General features: G+C 47.3%; 1 long non-coding RNA gene across 1 annotated transcript in view; it reads left to right on the plus strand.

Annotated features, from left to right (window-relative positions):
* The first annotated feature begins 1,627 nt into the window (after positions 1 to 1,627).
* LOC123362944 overlaps positions 1,628 to 22,414 on the plus strand; it is a 54,858-nt gene continuing 34,071 nt past the window's right edge. The window contains exons 1-4 of the long non-coding RNA XR_006576651.1: positions 1,628 to 1,756; positions 2,716 to 2,832; positions 8,257 to 8,338; positions 11,484 to 11,625. This is a non-coding gene — a long non-coding RNA (uncharacterized LOC123362944). The remainder of the gene's footprint in view (positions 1,757 to 2,715; positions 2,833 to 8,256; positions 8,339 to 11,483; positions 11,626 to 22,414) is intronic.

A 22,414-nucleotide genomic window follows, 5' to 3' on the forward strand; every position in this document is an offset into this window, starting at 1 on the left:
TAACTGAATAGAGAGAAAATGGGCAACATTTGCCAACATTTTATATCCATGTTCAGGAATCTGAGAAAAGGTGTAAATTTGAGATTTTCTTACTTTTTTATAATTAGAGAGACAGGGAAAAATCTCAGGCCATAGTCATTTAGAAATAGACAATTAGAGAACAAGTGGGGTTTAGGATAATTTTTATCAATCTTTGAGATTTGCAGAGAATACGTGTCAGAAACTACACAGTTGATAACCTGAGAGAGGGGAGAAGGATAGCTCAGTGGTTTGAGCACTGGCCTACTAAACCTGGGGTTGTGAGTTCAATCCTTGAGAGGGCCATCTAGGAATCTGTGGTAAAAATCTGTTGGAGGATTTAGTTGGGGATTGGTCCTGCTTTGAGCAGGGGGTTGGACTAGATACTGCCTGAGGTCCCTTCCAACCCTGAGATTCTATGAACACCACCAAGATCTGAGGGGATTTTATGTTGCTGTTAAATAACTAGAGGGAAAAGTGGGACTGTTGGACTGGATTTTATATTACTCTCCAATACATATACAGAAAGTGATGGCTCCCCCCCACCATTCCCACAGGCAGCAGGGAGCCCTGTGAGGAGCTGCTTTAAGAGGGCAAAGGGGGGGGGGGAGCTGGCAGGTCCCTGGATGAGGGAAGGGGGCAGCAGTGGGGGATGGGCAGGTGACTGGTGGCTGTGTTGGTAGTTGGGGGCAGTAACTGGGATTGGGAAACCGGGGTCCGGGCAGCCCCCACGGGGGACACGTGCCCCTCCCGTCCCTGCCCTGGCAGAGAACGGGCATCTCCCCCCCCCACGCCAGGGGGAGCCACGTGCTGGGGACTGACCCAGGGCAACAATTTCCCACCGAGACAAGGACAAATCGCTGCAGGTAAAACGGGGGGGGGGAACCCCCATCGGAGAGATTTTAAATGGACATTGGAGACTCATGTAGAGACCGGGGGGGGGGGGGAACAGGGGAGTCGAGAGAGCGGATCATGGGCGGGGGGGGGGGCGAATCTCCCCGGCTGTTACAGCCCGAGCGAGACCCCGAGAGAGAAACGGGGCAGAACCGGAGAGAATTTGTACCGGGGGCGAGAGGCACAAACAGTGACAGGAGCCAATTAACTCCCCGCCCCCCCCCGCGTCCCACCGACCTTCTGCCGCCCCCGCCACTTCCCCCCCCCCCGGGAATTTCCAGGCTGCCCAGAGACAGTTCAACCCCCCCCAACTCCGGCTTCTCCCCCCCCGACACCCCCCCGGGCCCCGCCCCCCCCATCCCAGCGGGGCCGGGGCGGATCCTGCTGCGGCTCCTGGGGCCGAGGCGGCTCCGAGGCTTCTCCCAGGTTCCCTGGGGCAGAGTCACGTGCCCGGCCCCCCCGGGGTCTCTCACTCACCGGCTCACACGGAGGCGGCAGCAGCAGCGTTGTTCTCCCGCCCCCAGCGGGGCTCGCACGGAGCATGCGCAGTTCCAGCTGCTGACCCCTCCCTCACCCGGGCTGGGGAGGGCGGGAGCGCCCCCGGGGCAGGCTGGGAGATGTAGTTCTGGACTCTCCCTGGAGCGGAAGTGACGTCAGCGAGGGAGGCGGGGCGCTGCGGTTCTGCCTGGCTCGTGCGGGGCCGTTAGAGCCTCTCCCGGGCGGGAGAAGGGTTTGTGCCGTTGTGCTCTGGGCATGCGCAGATCGCGGCGGGAGAGACCTTCATTAACCCCCCCGTGCCCGGCCCGGCCCCGCCCCGCCCCCGCTGCGGAGCTGCAGCCTCCAGGTCCCGGGGGAGCCCGGGGGGGCTAGGAAAGGGGCGGGGGGGGAAGTGTCAGTGCAGCCCGGACATGGCCGGGGGGGGGGGGAGCCGGTGACCCCCGAGGAGCGGGGAGAGAAAGGGGGGGCTGAGATCCCCTCGGATTTACCGCTGCCCCCCCGTGGGGACCCCCCGCCCCCCCCGTCCTGCCCCCTTTCTCCCTAGAGAGCCACGAGCAGCCCCCAGGGTGACCCCCCCTCCCCCAACCCCTGAGAAGTTCCCTGTTCCCCCCCCCCCGATTGTGCCCCATTTTCTCTCCCCTTCGCCAATGGCCAGTTCAGAGCTCGGGTTTGGGGGTTTCCCCCCATTTTTACCTGCAGGGATTTGTCCTTGTGCGGGTGGGAAATGGTTCCCCCGAGTGATTCCTGAGCTGGGCAGAGGGTGAATGGGCAGAGGCTGGGGGGGGCCTGAGACAGGGACACCTCTGGGCTGGGCTGGGGGGGTCTCTCTCTGCTGGCAACGGGGCCTGGGAAGGGCCAGGAAGGGGGGGAGGAACAAGCGTCCCCCATGGAGACGGCCCAGCCCCAGGTTTCCCAGTCCAGCTACTGCCCCCCCCCCGCACCCAACCCAGCAGCCCCCCCCGTGCCCCCTCCATCACCTGCTAGTCACATTCCCAGACCCCATTGCCAGCCCCTCCCCACAGCCAGTGACTTTCCCCTGTGAAAGCCACATCACCCAGGGCTCCCTGCCGGCCATGGGAATATGAAGCAAGAATCCGTCCCATTCTGTTGTTGATTCAATATCGCTGTATAATCCCCTCAAATTTCCCCTCTTTTCTCTTAAATGGTTGAATGGTGACACAAAATCTCCCCACCTGTTCATGCTTGTCCCTTATATTGGCAAATATTTAGTTTGTGCCTCATTTTCTCCTCCGTTCTGAAATACTGATATCGAATTCTCGAAAATCTTCCCACTTTTTTCTCCAGGTATGTGACTGGGATCAGGGCTCTTATCGCACTGAGCGTGGCCCTGTTCTGCCAGGCGCTGCAGAGATCCCAACTGAGATCTGGGCCCTGTTCTGCCAGGCGCTGCAGAGACCCCAGGTGAGATCAGACCCCACTGTTGTGCCAGGTAAAACTGAGACCTGGACCGAGATCACAGCCCCCCTTGTGCCAGGCAGCACACGACTGCGACCCAAACTGCTGCATCCATTGTGCTGGGCACTTCAGAGACCTCGACTGAGATGTATGTCCCCGTTGGGTCTGGCATTGCACTGACCCCAACCCAGATCACGTCCCACCACTGTACTGAGCACTGCACAGACCCTGACAGAGATCCTGGCCCCACATTTTGCCAGATGCTCCAGGGACCCCAAACAAAATCCGGGATGTAATGCTGGGGTTTGCAGAGCCCCAACTGAGGTCGGGCCCCCTGTTGTGCAGGGCTCTGCACAGACACTGACCAAGATCAAGGTCCCCATTGTGACAGGTGCTGAAGAGACACCAAGGGTATCTTTACCCTGCCATTAAAACCCCCAGCTGGCCCATGCCAGCTGACTCATGCTCACAGGGCTCAGGCGAAGGGGCTGGTTAATTGCCGTGTAGATGTCTGGGCTCGGGCTGGAGCCAGGCTGTAGGACCCTGTGAGGTGGGAGGGTGCCAGACCTTGGGCTGCAGCCCCAGCTGGAACATGGACACCACAATTAAACAGCCCCACAGCCTGAGCCGTGTGCGCCCAAGTCAGCGGGCACGGGCCAGCTGCCGGTGTCTGACTGCAGTGTAGACGTGCCCACAGGGACAGAGAGGCCTTGCCACAAAAGGCTCAGAGGCTAAATAGGCCAATGGTGGGAGGCGACTCTCCATTTTACAGATGGGGAAACTGAAGCTCAAAGAGCTGAAGTAATTTGTTCAAGTTTGCATGGAGAATTTGGGGCAAAACTGGGAACTGAACCCAAATTGTTAGAATTCTTGTCTCTCCCCTTAACCCCAAGCCCAGAGTGTGTGTGTACAGCTTGTTTTGGGCTGTGTCTGCCTTGCATTGGCTTCCAAGGGAGGCTGTGGCATTTCCTTCATTGGAGGTTTCTAAGACCAGGTTAGAGATACACCAGTTTGGGAATGTCTAGGGATACTTGGTCCTGCCTCAGCACAGGGGGCTGGAGTAGATGCCCTCTCAAGATCCCTTCCAGGCCTACACTGAAATAATTCTCTTCTGTGCTGTGTCCTGTTCTACGCTGAGCTGTTTTGCATGGTGCCATTTGGAACTGTGATGCACCATGTTGTGTAGCAGTTTTATGGTGCATTGTTTTGCCTTAGCTTGTTTGGTGCCTGTGTTGTGTTAGTTTGAGCTGAGCTCTTTTCCCTTGTGTTAGGATGTGTTAGTTTGCATTGTTTTGCTTTTTTCCCCTTTTGTATTGCCATTTTATGCTGTGGAGTGTGGGTTGTTTTTTTTCCCCCCCTGAATTGCCTGACATTATGTTGTGGTGGGTTTTACTCTGTATGTTGTGTTTTATACGTATCTATTTCATAGCATCATAGAAATGTAGAGCTGAACAGGACTTCAAGATGTCATCAAGTCCAGCTCTCTCTGCCGAGGCAGGACCAAGTCTATGTAGATTATCTCTGACAGAGCTTTGTCCTACTTGTTCTTAAAAACTTCCAGGGAAAGAGACTCCCCAGCCCCCCTTGTAAGACTATTCCAGAGCTGACCTGCCTTAGCTCTGGGGACACCCACACAGATTTGAGTGGTGAGCAGCTCTGGAGAGAAAGGAGACCCCAGTGAGTGGGCAGCTGGGTAAATAGATTAAAGTTGGGAGGAGAAACATTGATGTGTCCAAGGTCACCCAGGCTGTCCGTGACAGAGCTAAAACTAGATCCCAGTTCTAGTGCCACCGTACTGCTGGTTTGGGCACTGAAGGGCTCTGCCACACTGGTGTTTTAGGCACTGGTGCAAACCCTTAGTATAGACAGTATTTACACTAGTGCACTCTGACACTGGTGCACCATGTCCCGGTTTGAAGGTTTGGTGTGTGTGGGGGGGGGGGGGGGAGGCAGTGATCTCACTGAGGCCTGGGGCTGGCTGAACAGTGCAGCTGGCAAGGGAGGGGCAGCAGTGAAGTATGAGCCAGGAGCACAGCCCCACAGCACTGGACACTGACTTCTCGTTACCCATGACCCCCACCCCCAGCTGTGTGCAGGGACTGCCGCTGAGCTGCCCTGCCAAGACAGCCTGTGCATCCATGGACAAACCACCTGTTCCTGCAGCCTAATACTATGGGGTCTGGGGACCTTTCCAAGCTGCGGGTGATGGGGCTCTGGAGTTACCAGGGTCTGTTCTGGCTCTGTCCCTGACCTGCTTGGTGGCCTTGGGGAAGGCACAGTCCCTCTCTGTTTTCCTCCTACCCATTGTCTACTTGGATTGTGATCTCTTTGGGGCAAGGACTGTCCCTCTCTGTCTGTGCCGTGCCCAGCACAGTGGGGGTGGCTGATCTCAGTCAGGGTCTCTGCCGTGTGCAGCACGATGGGGCCCTGATCTCCATCAGTGTCTGTGCAACGCAAGGCACAGTTTATAGACTCACAGACTTTAAGGCCAGAAGGTAGAGGTGTATTTCAGATGAGGTCTCATCAGTGCCTTGTACAACAGTACTAACTCTTTCATGTGTCTGCTGGAAATACCTCGCCTGATGTATTCTAGGACGGCATTAACCTATTTCACGGCCGCATCACGTTGACAGCTCATAATTATCCTGTGATCAACCAATACACCCAGGTCTTTCTCCTCCTCTGTCACTTCCAGTTGATAAATCCCCAGCTTATTGCAAAATTATGCACTTGGGGACTAACAACTAGAATTTATGCACTATTAACTTTCATCCCATTTCTATTACTCCAGCTTTCAAGGATGTGCAGATTTTCTTTTATGATTTTCCTGTCCTCCTCTATAGTGGCAATCCCTCCCGGCTCTGTGTCCCACTCCCACTTCTTGTGCCAAGATCACTAATAAAAGTGTTGAGTAAGATTGATTCCAAGACTGATCTGAGGAACTCTACTAGTAACTCCCTCCAGCCTGACAACTCACCGTTCAATATGACCCCCTTGTAGACCCCCCTTTAACCAATTCTTTATTGACCTTTCGGTTCTCATATTAATCCCCATCTTCTCCAATTTAACGAATAGTTTCCCATGTGGAACTGTATCAAAAGCCTTATTGACGTCCAGATCACGTTTCTCTGGCACAATCTACCTTTTGTAACACCATGTTTTATTTATTTATAGTGCTGAAGGCTGGGAGGAACTGTTAGCAATGGGCTGAGAATGGCCATGTGGAGGTGGGGGAAGAGATGGGAGGCGGGGGGGGAGGCAGCATTGGAGGTGTATCTGGGATTGTGTTTTGTAGGAGTCCATGTCTCTGCTCCCTGTGGCCGTGGCGCCTTCTGTACCAAGGCAGCATGTCAGCAGAGCAGATGCACACACCATAGCTCCGCCTGGAACACTCAGCGTTCACTGCCAGATGGGCTGGGCAACTTTTCAGGGACCCAGCTTGATATGCCTGGCTGGGGTGGGTTCAGTTGGGCAGGGGTCTGGAGCACTGATAGTTTGCGATGTTCCTTTTTGCATAGTCAGTTCTTTCCATTTAATGTTTTACCCCCAGCGATGCCCGATGCCGTTCTCTTCTTAACTTGCTTCGGTTATTTCACTTCCAGGTTACCGCCAGTCATAGAATCATAGAATATCAGGGTTGGAAGGGACCTCAGGAAGTCATCTAGTCCAGCCCCCTGCAACTAGTCAGATACTAACCCAGACACCAACTCACAAGCATTCAATAAAGTCTAAACACATTCTTACAATTCTAATACCTCTTTTAACAATACTAACATAGGTGAGTCAGACTGATTCCAGCTATGTGTTTGTCCATGTTCAATTAAGACATGGGGGCTTTTGCAAGAGCTAACACCTCATCTGCCAGTGTCAGAGGCAGGATGGGCAGGGATGGTGTGTCTAGCCTCTTTGCCAGAAGCTGGGAATGGGTGGCAGGGGATGGATCACTTGATGATTCCCTGTTCTGTTCTTTCCCTCTGAAGCACCTGGCATTGGCCACTGAGCTAGATGGACCAGTGCTCTGATGCAGTCGGCCATTTTTATGTTCACAGTCTGTATGAGGAATATCTATTCATTTGGACTCGCTGGGAGGCACAGAAAGAAACAAGATGTGCTGTGGCAAGAAGGCCCAGTCTCAGAGCCCCCAGGGTCACACTTGCCAAAAGCTAAAACTAGGCCCAGCCCATGAAAGGGGCACTCCCAGGAGAGACTGTATAAAGGCTGGAGCATCCAACAACTTTATAAACCCGAGAGAGCTGCTTTGGGGACAATGACAGGGAGAGTCCCTCAAAGTGACTCCTTTGATTCTGCTCTTCTCTGGCCTTTGGTTCATAGAATCATAGAACTGGAAGGGACCTCGAGAGGTCACCAGTCCAGTCCCCTGCCCTCAAGGCAGGACTAAGTATTATCTAGACCATGCCTGAGAGCTGTTTGTCCAGCCTGCTCTTAAAAATCCCCAATGATGGAGATTCCACAACCTCCCTACGCAATTTATTCCAGTGCTTAACCACCCTGACAGTAAGGAAGTTTTTTCCCCAATCTCCATCCTAAACCACCCTTGCTGCAATTTAAAGCCGTTGCTTCTAATCCTACCCTCAGAGGTTAAGAAGAACAATTTTTCTCCCGCATCTTTGTAACAACCTTTTATGTACTTGAAAACTATTACCATGTCCCCTCTCAGTCTTCTTGTCTCCAGACTAAACAAACCCAGTGTTTTCAATCTTCCCTCATAGGTCATGTTTTCTAGACTTTTAATCATTTTTCTTGCTCTTCTCTGGACTTTCTCCAATTTGTCCACATCTTTCCTGAAATGTGGCACCCACAACTGGACACAATACTCCAGTTGTGGCCTAATCAGTGTGAAATAGAGGAGAAGAATTATTTCTCATGTCTCATTTACAGTACTCCTGCTAATACATCCCAGAATGATTTCTTTTTTTGCAGCAGTGTTACACTGTTGACTCATATTTAGCTTGTGATCCATTATGACCCCCAGATCCCTTTCTGCAGCACTCCTTCCTACGCAGTCATTTCCCATTTTGTATATGTGCAACTGATCGTTCCTTCGTAAGCGATGTACTTTGCAGGTGTCCCTATTGATATTTAATTCAGACCATTTCTCCAGTTTGTCGAGATCATTTTGAATTTTAATCCTATCCTCCCAACCACTTGCTACCCCTCCCAGCTTAGTATTGTCCACAAACTTGTTAAGTGTAAAAGAGACTGTTACTTGGAGGGTTTCATGATTTCTCAGAGGGTTACACCCTGGTGGGAGGGGGCTAGGCCTGTACTGGAATAAGGTCACTCTGTTCTTCACAGTGTGGCAGAACCTAGAATGTCCATTAGCAGGGAAAAATCCTGAGGGGAATCGGCTTGTGGAATGGATGAAAACCCCGTCTGAATTCTCTCACATTACCCTTCTCGCCCTGACAGGATACAGACTAACGTCCACGTTTGATCCAGATCATCCCATCCTCCCAGGGGGCAGGAAATGGCTGCAGTGGAGCTGGCTCAGGTAAGAGATTATCATGAGCTGATGGTGGGCTCTGCTTGGAGGGAGAGGAGCAGTAAATGCATAGGGGGGTGGGAGCTGCTGGAGGTGGTGGGAGGCAGGAAATATTGAGGGTGGAGAAAGGGAGGGGACAGGATGTGACAAACCCACTGAGACTTGTGTAATGTAGGGTATGATGGGTTGTCATCCCTAGGGTGCAGTCTGGGGGGCTTCTGGGAACCGCTGTGCCCTCTAACCCTCAAGCTGGGCTGGCCCTTCTCACACTGCTTTGCTGGAGATTGTCAGCCTCTCCAGGCCCTGTTATCACCCAGCATGACAGCAGGTAGCGCCATACACCCAACTAAGCTACCTGAGTGCTTTACCTAAGCCACTCAAGGACAGATAGAAGACGACAGCCAATTTCCCAGCTCCCCAACCTTGCACACTTGCTGTAGTATAAATTCAGAATTATACCATTTTATAGTGCACAGGGATCTCTATAATGTAATCTCATTAATATAATTTGCCTTCTCCTCAGTATGGGAAAGATATGCACAACAAGCTTGTGCTAACCAAGCTCAGATTTTCCCCAGACGCTTCATTCAAAATACTTAACACTGGTTAAGGTAAAGCATAAAACGAGTTTATTAACTGCAGAAAGATCGATTTGAAGTGATTGTTAGAAGAATAAAGGAGCAGGTTGACCCGGAGGTGGATACGAGTACAGGCTTCTTTATTGCGGTACTTGTTCCCCTCGACCCAATTGTTGAGTAAGCAGTGGATTAGTTACATCACTCTCCTTTTATCTCAGTTAGTATGTACACGCCTACATCCATTACAATACCGTCCAAGCCCTTATTAAATAATAGAAATACCCATACTGTTAGTATACCCACCCCTATCTATTATTCAGAGGATTACACATGTCATACAGGTTTCAGAGTAGCAGCCGTGTTAGTCTGTATCTGCAAAAAGAACAGGAGTACTTGTGGCACCTTAGAGACTAACAAATTTATTTTAGCATAAGCTTTCGTGAGCTACAGCTCATTTCTTCGGATGCATAGAATGGAACACACAGACAGGAGATATTTATACATACAGAGGACATGAAAAGGTGGAAGTATGCATACCAACTGGAAGAGTCTAATCAATTCAGAAGAGCTATCATCAGCAGGAGAAAAAAAACTTTTGAAGTGATAATTGAGATGACCCATAGAAGGTGTGAGGAGAACTTAACATAGGGAAATAGATTGAATTAGTGTAATGACCCAACCATTCCTGGGCTCTGTTTAAACGTAAGTTAATTGTATCTAATTTGCATATTAATTCAAGTTCACCAGTCTCTCTTTGGAGTCTGTTTTTGAAGTTTTTTTGTTGCAAAATTGCCACCTTCAAGTCTGTCACTGAGTGGTTAGAGAGGTTGAAGTGTTCTCCCACTGGTTTTTGAATGTTATGATTCCTGATGCCAGATTTGTGTCCATTTATTCTTTTGCGTAGAGACTGTCCGGTTTGGCCAATGTACATGGCAGAGGAACTGTGTAAAAAGTTATTACGACCTTGCAACTTGTAACCAAATATGCAGACTGGTGTCTTCTAGGAGTGAGAAAAATAAGATAACAGGATGGCTTATGTAGAAACAAAATGCAGTTGTTGCTCATTATCGTCTGTATTATTGCTAGTTATTGTCTGTTACAAAGGTATAAATGCTTGCTGTAATTGTTTACCAGTTGAGAGACCAGTTGAGAGACCAGTTGAGAGACCTGTCCGGGACTGGGGCGACACTGTGTCCTAGGACACTCCCTCCCTCCATTGTAATTACTGGAGAAATAATAAAGTATTTGATTTTGCTGCACCCAAAGAAAAAAGCGAGAACTGAGTTTTTCTCCGACAAGACTAACAGATTTATTTGGGCATAAGCTTTCATGGGTAAAAAAACCTAACTTCTTCAGATGCATGGAGTGCAAGTTACAAATGGAGGCATTATATACTGACACATGAAGAGAAGGGAGTTACCTCACAAGTGGAGAGGTACCCTCACGTCTACTAATGTTATATATGCCATCATGTGCCAGCAATGCCCCTCTGCCACATACATTAGCCAAACCAAACAATCCCTATGTAAAAGAATAAATGGACACAAATCGGACATCAGGAATGGTAACATACAAAAGCCAATAGGTGAACACTTCAATCTCCCTTGACATTGTGTAACAGATTTGAAAGTAACTAGTCTTGAACAAAAAAATTTCAGAAAAAGACTTCAAAGAGAAACAGCAGAACTAAAATTCATTTGCAAATTTAACACCATTAATTTGGGCTTGAACAGGGACTGGGAGTGGCTGGCTCATTACAGAAGCAGCTTTGCCTCTCCTGGAATTGACACCTACTCATCTATTATTGGGAGTGGATTACATCCACCCTGACCGAATTGGCCCTGTTAACACAGGTGCTCCACTTTTGATGTAACTCCCTTCTCTTCCTGTGTCAGTATAACAATGCCTGCATCTGTAACTTTCACTCCATGCATCAGAAGTGATGTTTTCTACCCACGAAAGCTTATGCTCAAATAAATCTGTCTTTAAGATGCCACCATGTTCTTTTTGTGGATACAGACTAAAATGGTAACCCCCTGATACTCTTTTACAAGACCTTTTATCAGTGAAAGCGCCTTACACAATAATATCCTTAACCTCTATTTATTAACAATCACCAAGCAAAATACACACGCTAAGCACACAGGTGGACTTTCCCTGCTGTCCAGGCCAGGTCCATCTCATCTAGGTTCTCGTTGTTAGACACCAGGGTTGTGAGTTCTTCTTCCAGGTCTTTCCTTCTTATTCTTCTTTGCCTTTGCCTTTCTTTTCCCCAGCTGGTCTCCTTCCTGGACCTCAGTTTTTATAGTGAAACTTTGAGTCCCACTTAACCATTTAACTAAAATATTACAAAATAATAATTTGACCAATCCTAACATATTGTGAAACAATTCTTTAATCAATCATACGCCACCATCTTTGTTGATTTAAAACTTACAAAATTAGGTATACAACAGACAGAAACAAAGAACCAGACACAAGCCATACATCTAAACAAGTGGGGCCCATAAAAGACAAAACAATAAAGTAGAGACTTGACACCCAGAACCGTTGAGAAGTGTTTCCTTGTCACACAGGTGCTGTCAAACAACGATTTCTTTAAACCTCTTAAGATCTATGGGAATCGTCCTCCAAATGCAATTCTGATGCAGAGTTGGCAATTTGACCGAGATAGCGTGTGAAAAGAGATATATATGAGAAATTCATTCCAAATGACAGGTAGGCACGAATTTCTCCTGCAACCATCTTAAAGATGCGATTCACATGCACTGCTGGCCATGTGGGGAAGAAACGTTGTGGAAACCGCGAAACATGAGAAATTCATTACAAATTGTTGGTAGACACGAATTTCTACTGGTACCATCCTAAAATTGGTATTCAGATGCACTGCTGGCAATTTGATAGAGCTACGGTTTGAAAACAGCTAAACATGAGAAATTCTCCTGGAACCATCCTACAAACGATATTCGGTTCCACTGCTGGGATTTTGGCAGAGATACGTCCGCAAAAATACCTAAACATGAGCTGTTCATTCCACACGAAAGCTAGGCACTTGAAAATAGCTAATGATGAGTTATTAAGATCACATCAGTGCTAGAAACGACTTTCCCCTAGAACAACCTCTATGTACTATTCGAAAGCACTGGTGGCTATTTGGCAGAGATCCTTCAGTGAAAGGTGCTAAAAATGAGACATTCAGTGCTGATCACTGCTAGACAACACTTTCTCCTGGACCCATCTTACAAATGCTATTCGGTTGCATTGCTGGCCATAAGACTAACCTCCGTGTGTGAAAATTGATAAATATGAGAAATTCTTTCCAGTTCGTTGCTAGGCACAGATTTCTCTTAGAATAGTCTTTCACAAGCCAATAGCATCCCCTGCTGGTCATTTGGTACCGATTCCTTTCGTGAACATTGCTAAAAATGACCCTTTCGCGTCTTAGCTCTCCGAGCGACGAATGTCTAATAGAATCGTCCTCCAGCTGCAATTCTGATGCACTGCAATGCTGACCATTTGGCAGAGATCGGATTGTGAAAATAGCTAAACATGAGATACTCATTCCAGACGAAAGCTAGGCAAATGAAAAAAGCTAATCATGAGTTATTAAGCCCACATCAGTGCTAGACACGACATTCCCCTAGAGCCAACCTCCATATGCTATTAGAAAGCACTGGTGGCTATTTGGCAGAGATCCTTTAGTGAAAATTACAAAAAAGGCAACACTTTCTCCTGGACCAGTCTTACAAATGCTATTCTGATGCAGTGCTGGCAATTTGGCAGAGAGAGTTTGGGAAAACAGCGAAATCTGAGAAATTCATTGCGGATTATTGGTAGGCACGAATTTCTCCTGGTAACATTCTAAAATTGCTATTCGAATACACTGCTGGGAATTTGACAGAGCTACGGTTTGAAAGCAGCTGAACATGAGAAAGTCTTTCCACATCATTGGTAAGCACTAATTTCTACTGGAACCACCCTAAAAATGCTATTCGGTTCCACTGCTGGGCATTTGGCAGAGATCCGTTTGTGAAAAGAGCTAATCATCAGATATTCATTCAAGACGAAAGATAGGCACTAGAAAATAGCTAAAGATGAATTATTAAGCCCACATCAGTGCTAGAGAAGACTTTCTCTTAGAACCAACCTCCATATACTATTCGAAAGCACTGGTGGCTATTTGGCAGAGTCCCTTTCGTGAAAATTGCTAAAAAGGAGAAGTTCAGTGCAAAGCACTGCTAGGCACCCCTTTCTCCTGGACCCATCTTACAAATGCTACTCGGTTGCATTACTGGCCATAAGACTAATCTGCGTGTGTGAAAATTGACAAATATGAGAAATTCATTCAAGTTCATTGCTAGGCACAGATTACTCTGAGAATCGTCTTTCACAAGACTTGACCGAGCAGCTAAACATGAGAAAGTCATTCCACATCATTAGTAAGCACGCATTCCACCTGTTCCCATCCTAAAGTTGCTATTAGGAGGCACAGCTAGCAACTTAACCGAGATACGCTGTGAAAACAGCTATACATGAGAAATCCATTCCAAATCACTCGAAGGCACGAATTTCTCCTGGAAACACCCTAAAAATGCTATTCGAATACACTGCTGGGAATTTGACAGAGCTACGGTTTGAAAGCAGCTGAACATGAGAGAGTCTTTCCACATCATTGGTAAGCACTAATTTCTCCTGGCACCACCCTAAAAATGCTATTCGGTTCCACTGCTGGGCATTTGGCAGAGATCCGTTTGTGAAAAGAGCTAATCATCTGATATTCATTCAAGACGAAAGTTAGGCACTTGAAAATACATAAAGATAAATTTTTTAAGCCCACATCAGTTCTACACACGACTTTCCCCTAGAACCAACCTCCATCTGCTATTCGAAAGCACTGGTGGCTATTTGGCAGAGCTTCTTTCGTAAAAATTGCTAAAAAGGAGAAGTTCAGTGCAAAGCGCTGCTAGGCACCCTTTTCTCCTGGCCCCATTTTACAAATGCTATTCGGTTGCATTGCTGGCCATAAGACTAATATGCGTGTGTGAAAATTGATAAAAATGAGAAATTCATTCCAGTTCATTGCTAGGCACAGATTTCTCTGAGAAACGTCTTTCACAATCCAATAGCAACCCCTGCTGGACATTTGGTAGAGATTCCTTTCGTGAAAACTGCTAAACATGAGCCAGTCATTACAGGTCACTGATAGTTATGTATCAGAGGGGTAGCCGTGTTAGTCTGGTTCTGTAGAAGCAGTAAAGAGTCCTGTGGCACCTTATAGACTAACAGACGAAGAAGTCTTGCATCCGAAGAAGTGGGTATTCACCCACGAAAGCTCGTGCTGCAAAACGTCTGTTAGTCTCTAAGGTGCCACAGGCCTCTTTACTGCGTCTACTGATAGTTATGCATCTCTCTTTGAAATATCCACAAAATAGCATTCGGGTGCACTGTTAGCCATTTGTTAGAGATCCTTCCGTGAAAATAGCAAAATATGACTCTTTCGCGCCTTAGCTCTGCGAGCGAGGAATGTCTAATGGAATCGTCCTCAAACTGCAATTCTGATGCACTGCTGAGAATTTGGCAGAGATATTTTGTGAAAACAGCGAAACATGAGAAATTAATTGCGGATTATTAGTAGGCACGAATTCCTCCTGCTCCCATCCTAATATTGCTATTCGGATGCAAAGCTAGCAACTTGAGCGAGCTACGCTCTGAAAACAGCTATTCATGAGAAATTCATTCCAAATCACTCGAAGGCACCAATTTCTCCTAGAACCACCCTAAAATGCTCTTCTGTTCCACTGCTGGCAATTTGGCAGAGCTCCGTTTGTGAAAATTGCTATAAAGGAGACGTTCAGTGCAAACCACTGCTGGCAATTTGGCAGAGATCCGTTTGGGAAAAGAGCGAAATCTGAGCAATTCATTGCGGATTTTTGTTAGGCACGAATTACTGCTGGTACCATCCGCAAATTGCTATTAGCCTGCACTCGTGGCAATTTGACAGAGCTACGGTTTGAAAGCAGCTAAACATGAGAAAGTCATTCCACATCATTGCTAAGCATGAAGTCCTCCTGTTCCCATTCTAAAGTTGCTATTAGGATGCACAGCTAGCAACTTGAGCGAGATACGCTGTGAAAACAGCAACACATGACCAATACTTTCCAAATCACTCGTAGGCACGAATTTCTCCTGGAACTACCCTAGAAATGCTATTCGCTTCCACTGCTGGGTTTTGTCAGAGATCCGTTCGTGAAAATAGCTAAACATGAGATACTTATTCCAGATGAAACCGAGACACTTGAAAATGGCTAATGATGAATTATTAAGCCCCATCAGTGCTAGACAAGACTTTCCCCTAGAACCAACCTCCATATGCTATTCGAAAGCACTGGTGGCTATTTCGCAGAGATCCTTCAGTGAAAGGGGCTAAAAATTAGACATTCAGTCCTGATCTCTGCTAGACAACACTTTCTCCTGGACCCATCTTACAAATGCTATTCGGTTGCAATGCTGGCCATAAGACTAATCTGCGTGTGTGAAAATTGATAAAAATGAGAAATTCATTCCAGTTCATTGCTAGGCACAGATTGCTCTGTGAATCGTCTTTCACAAGCCAATAGCCTCCCCTGCTGGACATTTGGCAGAGATAGCATTCGGGTGCACTGTTAGCCATTTGTTAGAGCTACTTCCGTGAAAATAGCAAAACATGACTCTTTCGCGCCTTAGCTCTGCGAGCGACGAATGTCTAATGGAATCGTCCTCCAACTGCAATTCTGAAGCACTGCTGACCATTTGGCAGAGATAAGTTGTGAAAACAGCTAAACATCAGATATTCATTAAAGACGAAAGTTAGGCACTTGAAAACAGCTAATATTGAATTATTAAGCCCTCATCACTGATACAGACGACTTTCCCTCGAATCAAACTTCATATGCTATTTGAAAGCACTGGTGGCTATTTAGAAGATTTCCTTTCGTGAAAATTGCTAAAAAGGAGACGTTCAGTGCAAAGCACTGCTAGGCACCCCTTTCTCCTGGCCCCACCGTAAAAAGGCTATTGGGATCCACAGGTGGCCTTTTGGCAGAGATCCGTTTGTGAAAACAGCTAATCATCAGATATTCATTCAAGACGAAAGAGGCACTTGAAAAGAGCTAATATTGAATTATTAAGACCACTTCAGTGTTACACACGACTTTCCCCTCTAAACAAATTCCATATGCTATTCGAAAGCACTAGTGGCTATTTGGCAGAGTTCCTTTCATGAAAATTACTAAAAGGGATCAGTTCAGTGCAAAGCACTGCTAGGAAACACTTTCTCCTGGACCGGTCTTACAAATGCTATTCCGATGCATTGCTGGCAATTTGGCAGAGATCCGTTTGGGAAAAAAACGAAATCTGAGCAATTCATTGCGGATTATTGGGAGGCACGAATTTCTGCTGGTACCATCCTTAAATTGCTATTAGGATGCATTCCTGGCAATTTGACAGAGCTACGTTTTGAAAGCAGCTATACATGAGAAAGTCATTACACATCATTGGTAAGCAGGAATTCATCCTGTTCTCAATCTAAAGTTGTTATTAGAATGCACAGCTAGCAACTTGAGCGAGATACGCTGTGAAAACAGCAATACATGAGCAATTCATTCCAAATCACTCGTAGGCACGAATTTCTCCTGGAACTACCCTAGAAATGCTATTCGCTTCCACTGCTGGGTTTTGTCAGAGATCTGTTCGTGAAAATAGCTAAATATGAGATACTTATTCCAGATGAAACCGAGGCACTTGAAAATAGCTAATGATGAATTATTAAGCCCCCATCAGTGCTAGACAAGACTTTCCCCTAGAACCAACCTCCATATGCTATTCGAAAGCACTGGTGGCTATTTGGCAGAGATCCTTTCGTGAAAATTGCTAGAATGGAGAAGTTCAGTGCAGATCACTGCTAGGCGCCACTTTCTCCTGGACCCATCTTACAAATGCTATTCGGATGAATTGTTGACCAATAGACAGAGCTGCGTTTGTGACAACTGATAAACATGAGACATTCATTCTTGATGAAAAGCTAGGCACGAATTTCGCATGCTTGTCTCCTGCAAATGCCATTCATGAATTTATTCACATTATGCAGAGATGCTTTCGGGAAAAAATGGGAACCGTTAAATCCAGCTCATTGCTAGGCACAGATTTCTCTTGGACTTGACCTTCAGAAGCCAATAGCATCCCCTGATAACCATTTGTCAGTGATCCTTTCGTGAAAATTTGTAAAAATGAGATATTCAGTGGAGATCACTGCTAGGCACCACTTTCTCCCGGACCCATCTTACAAATGCTATTCGGATGCATTGCTGGCCAATTGGCAGAGATCCGTTTATTAAAACAGCTAAACACGAGAAATACATTCCAATTCATTGCTAGGCACATTTTTCTCTTAGAATTGTCTTTCACAAGCCAATAGCATCCCCTGCTGGACATTTGGTAGAATTTCCTTTCGTGAACGTTGCTAAACATGAGCCAGTCATTGCAGGTCACTGATAGGCACGAATTTCTCCTTGAACTATCCTCCAAATAGTATTCGTACGCACTTTTAGACATTTGTCAGAGTGCCTTTCCTGAAAATAGCTAAATATAACCCTTTCGAGCCTTACCTCTGCTAACAATGAAGGTCTAATGGAATCGTCGTCTAACTGGAATTCTGATGCGCTGCTGGCAAATTGACCGAGATAGCTTGTGAAAAGAGCGATAAAAGAGAAATCTATTCCAAAATACTGGTAAGAATGAATTTCTCCTAGAACTATCGTAAAGATGCGATTCGGATGCACAGCTCGCAATTTGATACGCTGTGAAAACATCTACACATGAACCGTTCATTCCAAATCACTCGGAGGCACGAATTTCTCCTGCCACTTTCCTACAAATGTTTTTCGGATTCACTGCTGGGGTTTTGGCAGAGTTCTTTTCGTGAAAATTGCTAAAATGGAGACATTGAGTGTAGATCACTGCTCGGCACCACTTTCTCCTGGACCCATCTTACAAAGCTCATTCCAATGCATTGCTAGCCAATTGGAAGCAATCCGTTTCTTCAAATAGATAAGCATGAGCTATTCATTCCAGACGATATCTATGCACTTGGAAATAGCTAATGATGAGTTATTAAGTCCACATCAGTGCTAGACACGACTTTCCCCTAGAACCAACCTACAAATGCTATTCGAAAGCACTGGTGGCTATTTGGCACAGCGTTAAACATAAGCCTTTCGAGCCTTAGATCTACTAGCGACGAATGTCTAATGGGATCGTCCTCCAACTGCAATTCTTATGCGCTGCTGGCCATTTGGCAGAGTGAGAAAAGCTATACCTGAGCAGTTCATTCCAAATCATTCGCAGGCAGGAATTTATCCTGGAACCACCCTGAAAATGCTATTTGGTTTCACTGCTGTGTTTTTGTCAGAGATCCGTTGGCGAAAATAGCTTAATATAAGATATTCTTTCAAGTCCACGATTAAGCACGACTTTCCTCTGGAACCAATCTCCAAATGTTATTAGAATGCAACAGTGGCCATTTGTCAGAGATCCTTTCGTGAACATTGCTAATAATCATCCATTCAGTGCAGAGCACTGCTAGGCACGACTTTCTCCTGAAACCAGCCTACAAATGCTATTCGGATCCATTTCTGCGCATTGGTCTGTATCCGTTCGTGAAAACAGCTAAACATGAGACAGTCAGCCCTGATCACTACTAGGCACGAATTTCTCCTGGGATTGTCCTCCAAATTCACATCGGATGCACTGCAAGACATCTGAGAGAGGTGTGTTTGTGACAATTGCTGAACACGAGACATTCATTGCAGATCACTGTTACTCAGAACTTTCTCATGGACCCATCCTACAAACGCTATTCAGATGCACTAGTGCGCATTTGGGAGAGAGCCTTTCGTGAAAAGAGCTAAATATAAGAAAGTCATTAAAGACAATAGCTAGGCACGTGAAAATAGCTAAACGTGAGACATTAAGCCCAGATTACTGCTAGGCACGACGTTCCTCTGGAGAAACTCTCCAAATGCTTGTCAAATGCACTTGTGGGCATTCCTCACTGATACTTTCGTAACCATTGCCAGAAATCAGCCATTCATTACAGAGCACCGCTACTCACGACTCTCTCCAGAAACCAGCCTACAAATGCTATTCCGATCCACTTCTGGGCATATGTCAGTATAGTTTCGTGAAAATAACTAAATATTAGTGCTGGTCTACACTAGGCGTTTAAACCAGTTTTAGGAGCGTAAAACTGATTTAACGCCACAACCGTCCACACTAGGAGGCACCATATATCGATTTTAATGGCTCTTTAAACCGGTTTCTGTACTCCTCCCTAACGAGAGGAGTAACGCTAGTATCGGTATTAAAATATCAGATTAGGGTTAGTGTGGACGCTGATCGACGGCATTGGCCTCCGGGAGCTATCCCACAGTGCACCAGTGACCGCTCTGGACAGCATTCTGAACTCGGATGCAGTGGCCAGGTAGACAGGAAAAGCCCCGCGAACTTTTGAAATTCATTTCCTGCTTCCCCAGCGTGTAGATCTCATCAGCACAGGTGACCACGCACAGCTCATCAGCACAGTTAACAATGCAGTCTCCTGAGAATCGTAAAAGAGCCCCAGCATGGACTGCACGGGAGGTACTGGATCTGATCGCTATCTGGGGAGAGGATTCAGTGCTAACAGAACTGCGTTCCAAAAGACGAAATGAAAAAGTATTTGAAAGAATTTCTAAGGCTATGACGGATAAAGGCCACAGCCGGGACTCAGTGCAGTGCAGAGTGAAAGTTAAGGAGCTCAGACAAGGCTACCAGAAAACCAAAGAAGGAAACGGAAGGTCCGGGGCAGGTCGAAAAACATGCCACTTCTATGCTGAGCTGCATGCAATTTTAGGGCGCTGCGCCACAAGTACCCCACCCCTGATCGTGGATTCCGAGGTGGGGGTTGTAATATCTGCCATGGCTGAGGATTATGCAGACGGGGAAGATGAAGATGAAGAAGAGGAGGAAGACCTAGCAGAGAGCACACAGCACTCCGTGAGCCCCAGCAGCCAGGAGCTTTTTATCACCCTGACGGAATTACCGTCCTCCCAGCCCTCACAAGCCACTATCCCAGACAATGACGCCATGGAAGGGAGCTCTGGTGAGTGTACCTTTGCAAATAGCAAACATTGTTTTTTAAGCAAGCCTTTTTTAATGATTGATTTGCCCTGAGGACTTGGGATGCATTCGCAGACAGTATAGTTACTTAGAAAAGTTTGTTAACATGTCCGGGGATTGAGAGGAAATCCTCCAGGGACATCTCGATGAAGCGCTCCTGTAGGTACTCCAGAAGCCTTTGCAGAAGGTTTCTGGGCAAGGCAGCCTTGTTCTGCCCACCGTGGTAGGACACTTTACCACGCCATGCATGTAGCAAGTAATCAGGTATCATTGCGTGGCAAAGCATAGCAGCGTATGGTCCCGGTGACTGCTGGCATTCAAGAAGCATCCGTTCTTTATCTTGTTCTGTTATCCTCAGCAAAGTGATATCGTTCAGGATAACCTGGTTAAAAATCAGGAATTTAAGTAAGGGGGGTGGCCATTTTTCTACTGGGTTTGTGGACTGCATCAGCTTAAAAAAAAAACTTTCCTGCACGTAGCGAAGCGGGGGGAGGGGAGGAGTGAAATGCCGATGATCTTTTCTGTGTTTGGTCACCGGCGATCTTCCCCAAGGTACCAGACACGCAGTGGGGGGTGGGGGTGGGAAGGTTGTTGATTAGCAGGGAGCTAGCGTGGTATTAGCCATGCGTTGGGGGGGAGGGGTAAATCACTACAGAAGCCGAAAGACAGTGGCTTACCATGGCCGCATGCAAGCTGAATTCTGATCCCTGGACCTGTGTCTGTGAGATCTGTAACTCCAGAGCTGCAGGCACTCACTATTAAGATGAAAAATGCGACCTTGTAGGGAAATCACATGTGCTAGGTGAATACTGCTTTTCACTGTGAAAGAGTATAACCATTGTTCTGTAAAATGTATCTTTCTAAATATTTATCTCCCTCATGCAGCTGCAAATTTTTCAACCATCCCTCCTCCATCCCAAAGGCTAGCACAGATAAGGCGGAGGAAAAAGAAGACGCGAGATGAGATGTTCTCGGATATTATGGAAGTTACACGCAATGAAAGAGCTCATCTGAATGAGTGGAAGGACGTGGTTTCAAATTAGAGGAAAGAGGCCAGTGAACGTGAGGACAGGAGGGATGAACGTGAGGACAGGAGGGACAACCGAGATGAGAGGTGGCGGCAGGAAGACCGGCAGGAAAATCAGCGGTGGCGGCAGGAAGATCAGCGGTGGCGGGATGCAACTCTGGGGCTGCTGCGTGATCAAACTGACATGCTCCGGCGTCTTGTGGAGCTTCAGGAACGGCAGCAGGATCAAAGAGTGCCGCTGCAGCCCCTGTATAACCACCCTCAACCCTCACCATGTTCCACATCCTCCTCACCCAGACGTGTAAGAACGCGTGGGGGGAGGCTCCGTGCACCCGCCCACTCCACCCCCGTGGACAGCCCAACCAGAAGGATGTCGTTACTGTGAATTTTTTTTTAATGGCCTTCTCCATCCCTCCTATCCTCCTCCCAAACCACACCCTTACTTCTCTCCCTCTTTTTATAATGAATCAATAAAGAATTCATGCTTTTTAAATGAGAGTGACTTTATTTGCATAAGTAAGCTGTACTCGAAGGCGGTGGGGGAGTTGCTTACAGGGACTGAGTCAATCAAGGGGGTTGGGTGTTCATCAACAAACACAGCAGTCACACTGTACCCTGGCCATTGATGAAGCTTGTTTTCAAAGCTTCTCTGATGCGCACCGCTTCCAGGTGTGCTCTTCTAATCTCCCTGGTGTCTGGCTGTGCGTAATCAGCGGCCAGGTGATTTGCCTCAGCCTCCCACCCCGCCATAAAGGTCTCCCCCTTACTCTCACAGAGATTGTGGAGAATACAGCAAGCAGTAATAACATAGGGGACATTGGTTTGGCTGAGGTCTGAGCGAGTCAGTAATGTCCGCCAGCGCGCCTTTAAACGGCCAAATGCACATTCCACCACCATTCTGCACTTGCTCAGCCTGTAATTGAACAGATCCTGACCACTGTCCAGGCTGCCTGTGTATGGCTTCATGAGCCATGGCATCAAGGGGTAGGCTGGGTCTCCCAGGATAACGACAGGCATTTCAACATCCCCAACTGTTGTTTTCTGGTCTGGGAAGTAATTCCCTTGCTGCAGCCGTTTAAACAGAGTAGTACTTCTGAAGACGCGAGCGTCATGAACCCTCCCTGGCCATCCCACGTGGATGTTTGTGAAACGTCCCTGTGATCTACCAGTGCTTGCAGCACCATTGAAAAGTACCCCTTGCGGTTTACGTACTGGGTGCCCTGGCGCTGCGGTGCCAAGATAGGGATATGGGTTCCATCTATCGCCCCCCCACAGTTAGGGAATCCC

This window comes from Mauremys mutica, chromosome 2 (genome assembly GCF_020497125.1).
Source record: "Mauremys mutica isolate MM-2020 ecotype Southern chromosome 2, ASM2049712v1, whole genome shotgun sequence".
NCBI lineage: Eukaryota > Metazoa > Chordata > Testudines > Geoemydidae > Mauremys > Mauremys mutica.